Source organism: Tamandua tetradactyla, chromosome 1 (genome assembly GCF_023851605.1).
Source record: "Tamandua tetradactyla isolate mTamTet1 chromosome 1, mTamTet1.pri, whole genome shotgun sequence".
NCBI lineage: Eukaryota > Metazoa > Chordata > Mammalia > Pilosa > Myrmecophagidae > Tamandua > Tamandua tetradactyla.
Window position 1 is genome coordinate 137,631,655 of NC_135327.1, and position 7,885 is coordinate 137,639,539.

The window sequence follows — 7,885 nt, forward strand, 5'->3', positions numbered from 1 at the left end:
ATTATACCTGTTTTAATAAAAGTGATAGCATTATATTCTTGACCACACAGAGTATAGGAAAACAAAATGTGAAACTTAAGAAGAAATATAAGCAATCATTCTATTTCTCATACAGTTCTATTAATTGAAAGAGCTAAAATATTCATTCAAAATTTCTGCATTTCAAATTTTGCATTCTGAAAAATAAAACCAAAGAGCTCATTCAACTTATTCTTTCCTGTAGAACCTTGACTTAATGGCTTCCATTATCTTAATATTTTTTAACCATTGTGAAAAAAGTGAAGTAAATAGGCTCTAAGTTTATTTTGCTTTGAAGGGTGGGTCCTATGTGGATGTTTATAGAGACCTAACGTCATAAGAATTGGATTATTAAACTGAAATATATTTTTCCAAGATCTTACTTCCAAAGTCTTTTTAAAAAAGTCTTCTATTCACTTTTGCTTAGGTCAGCACTCAGTGTTTATATTACTATGACCATAAATATCGTATACAGTTGAGTCATGGAGTAAAACACTGTTACTTTTCCTTTCCCACACAAGTTTTTCCCTGAAATTAATAATTGTTTGGCTTCTCTGTTTTCTTAGCTTTCTAAGCAATTATCAAGAGTGTCACAGCAAAGTCTGTGCCAGTTGTCTTCATCTCCTCTTGAGACATTGAAATACATCAGAATTAAAACAAAAAAAGGCTTTTCTAGTCCACAGTTTCTCAATCATGACAGTGTTAATATGTCAGGCTGGATAATCTCTTGTTGTGGGGGACTGTCCTGTGCATTGTAGTATGTTCAGCAGCATCCCTTGGCTCAACCACTGAACACCAGTAGCACCCACCAATCGTGACAATCAAAAATGTCTCCAGACATTGCCAAATGTTCCCAGGGGAACAAAATTACCCTTGATTGGGAACCACTGCTGTAAACTAAAAAACACAACATGATAAATAGGTAATGGTGCCCACGAGTGGAATATCATTAAATATTATTTATTTAACATTCCTATATTGATTTAACATTTTATAATTAATACCAACTACATAAATGGTGTGAACTAATCAGCAAATTATGAAAGGCACTGATTAGAGACTATTTACACAGTTTCACTAGAAACACTACAAACATTCTAAATATAGATCTACATTTAACGAATCTGATTGATATTAGTGTTTTTTTTTTTAACATGGGCAGGCACTGGGAATCGAACCCAGGTCCTCGGGCATGGCAGGCAAGCACTCTTACCTGCTGAACCACCGTGGCCCACCCTAGTGTTTCTTTTAAAAAACAACTTTAGTATGTGTTCTATCGTTGTTGATTTAACAATAAAAGAATCTCTCACCTTTTCAAACCATGAATCAATTGCTAAAGAAGGATACCTATAACGTGTATATCTTAACATTGGAAGTGGTGGTGGAGGAAAAAAAAATTAACGTAAAAAAATCCAAAGTAACTGTTACACTATTATTCTTGTTTTCTTCTCCTCTTTCTTTTTCTTTTCTCTTGTAAACTCCTCAGGTCAGTCATTGTATTCGAAGTCTTACATACCCACACAATCACAGTGATCATGGCACTGAAGAGCAGCGGAGCCGAAAGTACTGCAGATATGAACATCCCTCTTGAATCAGAATACCGGTGTTTTAAAAATAACCTCCAGTTCATTGCAGCTACTTCATTGATACGTTCAACACAGTAGACTAAAATTACTAGGCATAGAAAATGCCCAACCTGTAGTTTATAACTTTGGAATGAGAAACAAGTGAGCAGCAGGCAGAGGACATGGAAAAGGGCAAGTACCATCAGTCATGGCTCCGTCCAGTCTGTCTGTGTGATCACGGACAGAATCCTGACTGGGGAAGGACTGACACTTTATTTTGTCTCATTTCTCTCTTCCCCCTTTTGGTTGAGAAAGTTTTCTCAATCCCTTGATACTGAGTCCCAGCTCATTCTAGGATTTCTGTCCCACGTTGCGAAGAAGGTCCACACCCCTGGGAGTCATGTCCACGTAGAGAGGGGGAGGGTGGTGAGTTTGCTTGTCATGTTGGCTGAGAGAGAGAGAGAGGCCACATTTGAGCAACAAAAGAGGTTCCCTGGGGGTGATTCTTAGGCCTGATTTTAAGCAGGCTTAGCCTCTCCTTTGAAGGGATAAGTTTCATAGGAACACACCCCAAAATTGAGGGCTCTGCTGATTTGATTGTCCCCACTGCTTGTGAGAATATCAGGAATTCTCCAAATGGGAAAGTTGAATTTTCTCCCTTCCTCACCATTCCAAGGGGGCTTTGCAAATCTGTTCAAATCATTATGGGATTTATTGGGGCATCACACTGGACAAACCTACAAAATCTTATTTCCTATTCAAGGTTCCATGTACTTATGGTGTTCAATTAACCTGCCCATATAAGTTATTATTCACTTATTAATGATTTTTTGAATACTTGATTAAGGTGATATCTGCTAAATGTCTCTATTATGAAGTTACTGTTTTAAATTTTGTAAATAATAACTATTTTGTGGATGGTAATACCTATTTTGATGCAAATATCCTCAACAAAATTCCAATTTACATATTTTAAATAATTAATGTTAATATAGACTTGTGGATTCCTGTTTAATTAAATGGTGTACTGCTTTATGTACCTCAGATAAATCCATGTTCTTTTAATTCTTTCCTGAGGATGCAGTCCTGTCCTGGCTGGGACCTTTTGGTTAGGTGACTTCAACTGAGAGTAACCCACTCCATTCAACATGGGTCTTAATTCTTTTATTGGAGTCCTTCATGAGAAGATAAAGGACAGATAAAGCCAAGAGTGCTAAAAGAGAAACACCCAGAAAGAGCTGAGAGTGAAAAAGCATCAGAAGAGCTAAGAGAGGACCTACAGAGAAAGCTATTGGAACCAAAACTGAAGGCAGCGAAACAAAAAGGAGTGAAGGACCAGCAGATACCAGCCACGTCCCTTCCCCGGTGACAAAGGTGCTCCAGATGCTGGCACCTTTCTTCATAGTTCAGGTATCATCCTGTTGGTGCCTTAATTTGGACATTTTCATGGCCTAAGAACTGTAAAGTGTAAAAACCAATGCGTTTCTAGTATATTCTGGCATTTTCCCCATTGTAGAAGCCAGCTTATTTCTGGATTCTGGCAGCTGTGACAAACCAAAACAAATGAGTTATATTGCATTACTGTCATTACTTATTATGAGGCTCAAATTTTTCCAAATTTGGCCAGTAGGAGCCCTTTCAATCTGAGTACAATCCTTTTTTTGTTCTTCATTCCTTGAGCATTTCTTTACCTTCTGACACAATAAAATATTCCAGGCTTATCTTGTACTACTTTTTTACTCCAGTCTTGGATTCAGCTATTTTTTCCAAGGACCCCAAGTTCCTTATAGTGGAAAATGGCATTAGAAATCCAGGGTAGATAAACTCAAATGTACCTACCCACACATGCACATTTACACCTACATTTATCTGTAACTATATATATTGAAAATCATGAGTTGACACGACCTCCAATTTCTATTAACACCACAGGATTCCGAGTTTTCTCCTTTTTTGTATTTGTACCTCTTTTGTTTGATGGTGAAAATCCTGGTTCACATTCTTTTTAATACAGTTACTAATTTTATCAATATTCCTGTATGTACCTAATCTCCTAAAACCATTACTATCTTCCCTTGCCCAGACAACTTCTTTTCCTTGTTAACTAGCACTCCTCCCCAGGCTAATTCCTGCATGGGACTCCTCCCCACCTCTCTTGTACTCTGATACCCTGAGCTGGGCCACCTTCCTAACGAAAGCAGAAGACCTCCTGGACCTGCTAACATTCCAGTATCCAATGTTAGACCCGCTCTCTTCATAGACACCCTCCTTACTCTGCTAGGCTTCGCCACTCCATCTTGCAGACATCACTTCTTGCCCTTCCTCTCCACCAAAGCCTAAGTAGCTCAGACTCATCTAACAACTCAGGAGCTGAATTACAGAGGAAAGAAAGGGGTAAAGTAAACTACGTACTATTTGTAAATCTACATTTTTACAGTATATAATTCATATTTCCCATTTCATTAAGTGCCCTTCTAGTACATAACTTTTATTATTATTGTATTATGTTTTATTATATTCCTATTACATGTTTACTTTCATCATATGTTATTTCTTCTTTAACCTTGTAAGGTGCTGCATTATATTAATAGATTTCAAAATATAGAGTCATTCTTAGACACTCCCAGATTAAAACCTATTTTATTAATATATAGTACCTTTACTATATTACTGGATTATAGTTGTGAGCATATATTGGGCTTTCCCATATAAATACTTATATGATTATAGCCTAGGATTCTTTTTTCATATTCAGATTTTAACACGAGGATAATATCTTTGTAAAGTGACCTGAGAAACATTCCATATTTTAAACACATGCTTTAAAAGTTTTTTTTTTAACTTGCAATTACTAACTATAAAACCATTGGATCAGGCAAAATATTTGGATTTACTTATTTAATGCTTTCAATTCTTCTGTACATTAACTTTTCTACATTCTTTTGAGTTAATTTAGATAATTGATAATTTAGGTAATTAATTAATAGTCCACTATCTAATTCAAAATTTCAAAATATATAGTAATTGGTGGTATACATTATCCTTTAAAGCTTTCTTTTTTTTTTTTTTTTTTTTTGCATGGGCAGGCACCGGGAATCAAACCTGGGTCTTGGCATGGCAGTTGAGAATTGTACCACTGAGCCACCATCGCACTGCTCTATTCTCTAATGCTTTTTAAATCTCCATCATAGCTATAGTAAATGCACTTTCCAATTTCGAAAGTAATGGAGTTCTTAATTAACATATTCAGAATTTTCCTCTATATTTTTGGTTTTCTTTAAAGTTTATTCTCATTTATTTCTGATTTTATATCTATTAATTCATTTCCTTTGCTTTCCATAGCTTGTACTGTTGTTTTCTCTCTAATTTTGAATTAAATGCAGTTTGGTTATCTTACTTTTTTGTAGTTTAATAATGAGACCATATAAGACATTAAATTTTCCCTGTGGGAAGGTATGGCTATTGATTGATGCCATCAAACTGGCCTCTAAATTCCTTTTTTTTTTGAAGTGCACAGGCTAGGAATTGAACCCAGGTCTCGGCATGGTAGGTGAGAATTCTACCGCTGAACCACCCCCCTGCTGCACCCCTCTAATTTCGCTTTTGATTTGGGTATTATTCAGAAGACTGTTAAAAAATCCTACTGTTGTTTGGGGTTTAGTTTAGATTTTAATTCTTTCCAGTGTATTTACATTGTGAGAAAATATGGCTTGCACAATTTGAGTTTTTCAGAATTCATTGTGTGTATGTGTGCATGTTTATGGACACCGCAAATTATCATGTAAATAAGTGGAAAGGAGCTTTGGATAAATCGACACAGTCTTTTGTGTGTGTGCTTTTTTTGGTTTATAGCCTATACATTTTGATATATCACTAATTAAATCAATTTTATTAATTATATAATTCAGATCCATATCAGAATTTGGCAGAATTTGCCTGTAAAGGACGAGATAGTAATACATTTTGGATTTGTGAGCTACATGGCTTTTTTTTAATTTTTATTTTTGCAACTATTTAACTCTGTTGTGGTGTTAAAGTAGCTACAGACAGCACATAAATGAATGTGTGACTTTGTTCCAAATTTTTTTTTTTTTTACTTATAAAAACAGGCAGCAGGCCAGATTTGGTAAGTGTTGCTGTATTTTCCTGACCTCTTGCTTATTTCTGCCTTCTGAATCTGTAAACACCTCCTCTTACAAGGCTCATGTTTTTATATTTTAAGAGTTCTTGCTATGGGCCGATGCATCAGAGGCTCAGTGGGAGAGTTCTCGCCTGCCATGCCCGAGACTCGGGATCGGTTCCCAGGGCCGGTCCATGCAAAAAAAAAAAGAGTTCTTTCTATGAATATGTGTGTGTATGTAAAATCAAATTTTTCCTATTTAATATTTAAGATTAAACACAGATGCTATCACTTTTTTTTCTTAAAAGATGTATTGAGGCATAGTTTACATACAACAGAATTCACCTATTTCAAATGTACATTTTGTTGAGCTTTTGGTGAATGAATAAAGTCTTGTTTCCACCAGCAAAATCAAGGCACTAAATATCATCATCACTCACAGCATCCCCTCCTGTCTCTTTATAGTTAATCTCTCTTCCCCATTTCCAGTCAATAGCTGATTTGTTTTGTAGATGATTTTCCCTTTCCTAGAATTTTTAATAAAGGGTATCAAACAGTATATAATCTTTGTGTCTGCCTCTTTTCAGTTGCCCTGATATTTTTGAGATTCATCCATGCTGTGCATATTAGTAGTCATTTCTATTTAAAATTTTCAATAGTGTTCCATATATATGTGCCATAATTTTGTGTTCACTCACCAGATGATGAGAATGTAGGTTATTTTTGGCTGTTATGAACAATGCTACTATAAATAATACCCACTTTCAGAATTTTCTCATCATGTTTGGTTTCCAGATGTTGACTAGATGTGTCTAGGTGTTCTAGCCACCTAGGCTGCCAAAAGGCAGGTACGGTGAAATGGTTTGGCTTTTAATAATGGCAATTTATTACCTTAAAAACGTACAGTTTCAAGGCTGAGAAAAATATCCAAATCAAGACACCCTCAGGCCATGCTTTCTCCCCTTTGATCGGTTACCTCCGATCCTGTACTCTGCCGCATCGCAAGGCTCGTGGCGGTGTCTGCTGGTCTCTCCCTTGCTTCTGGGTTTCCTTGCTTGTAGCTTTTTGCTTTCTGTGGCTTTTCTCTCTTTGTCTGAATTTCATTCTCTGACAAAGGACTCCCGTAAGAGGATTATGACCCAGCCTGAATGAGGTGGGTCACATCTTAACTTAAGATCTTACTCAACAAAAGATCCTACTTACAATGGGCCCACACCCACAGAAATGGATGAACCAGAACATACTTTTCTGAGGTAGATACAGTATCAAACTATCACACTAGGTGTGGTTTTCTTTGTGTTTGCACTAGTCGGGGATTGCTGAAATTCACCAAGATTGGGTCATGTTCAGTCATTAATCGTTTAAAAAAAATTTCTACCCTTTTCGGTTTCACCTCTCATTCTGGGATTCCACTCACATGCATGTTAGATTGCTTGATATTGTCCCACAGAACTTGATAATTTATTGACTTTTATTTGGTCTTTTTTTTTCTTTGCTCTTCAGTTTGTATAATTTCTGAGTTATCTTCCAGTTCCTGATTCTTTCTTATACTATCTGAAATCTGCTATTGAGTGCATCTAATACATTTTCACTTGTTATTGTATTATTTAGCTTTTTATTTATAATTTCCATTTCTCTGTTAAAATTCCTTATCTGTTCACTCATTAAAATCACATTTTCACTTACTTTTGGAACATATCTATAATAGCTGCTTTGAAGTCTTTGCTCAATCCAACATCTGAAACCATTTATAGACTGCTATAGCATTTTTCCTGTGTCTTTGCATGCCTAATAATTTTTCATCAAGTAAATGGACTTTGTAGATAATACTCTGTGGAATCATATTTGTTCTTTTGAGGTTTTGGTTTTCTTTAATTGTAGTATGCAATTATCCGGGTTGGAATCAAACTGCAATTGCAAAATCTGTCTTCCCCACAGTGTGAAACAGCTAATATCTGTGCTTAAATTTTCAGCTTCTAGATATTGCCTTCTTGGCTTTCTTTCCTTGTCATCTTCCCTGTTGAATCAAGGATTTGGTGACTCAACCTCTTGGTGTTTCTCTGTGGTTTCCCCCTAAATGACTAGTTGCTCTGTCAGCTCCAAGTTTTGCTTGTTGACTTCTCAAATCAGAAAGGTTTTTATTCTCTGCTTTCTTAAGCTGTGTGCAAGTTGGGGGACATAC

At 36.0% G+C, this 7,885-nt stretch overlaps 1 pseudogene; it reads right to left on the reverse strand.

Moving 5' to 3' along the window:
• Positions 1-1,450: 1,450 nt before the first annotated feature.
• On the reverse strand, positions 1,451-7,451 carry LOC143681392 (transmembrane protein 18 pseudogene; annotated as a pseudogene).
• Positions 7,452-7,885: the final 434 nt, after the last annotated feature.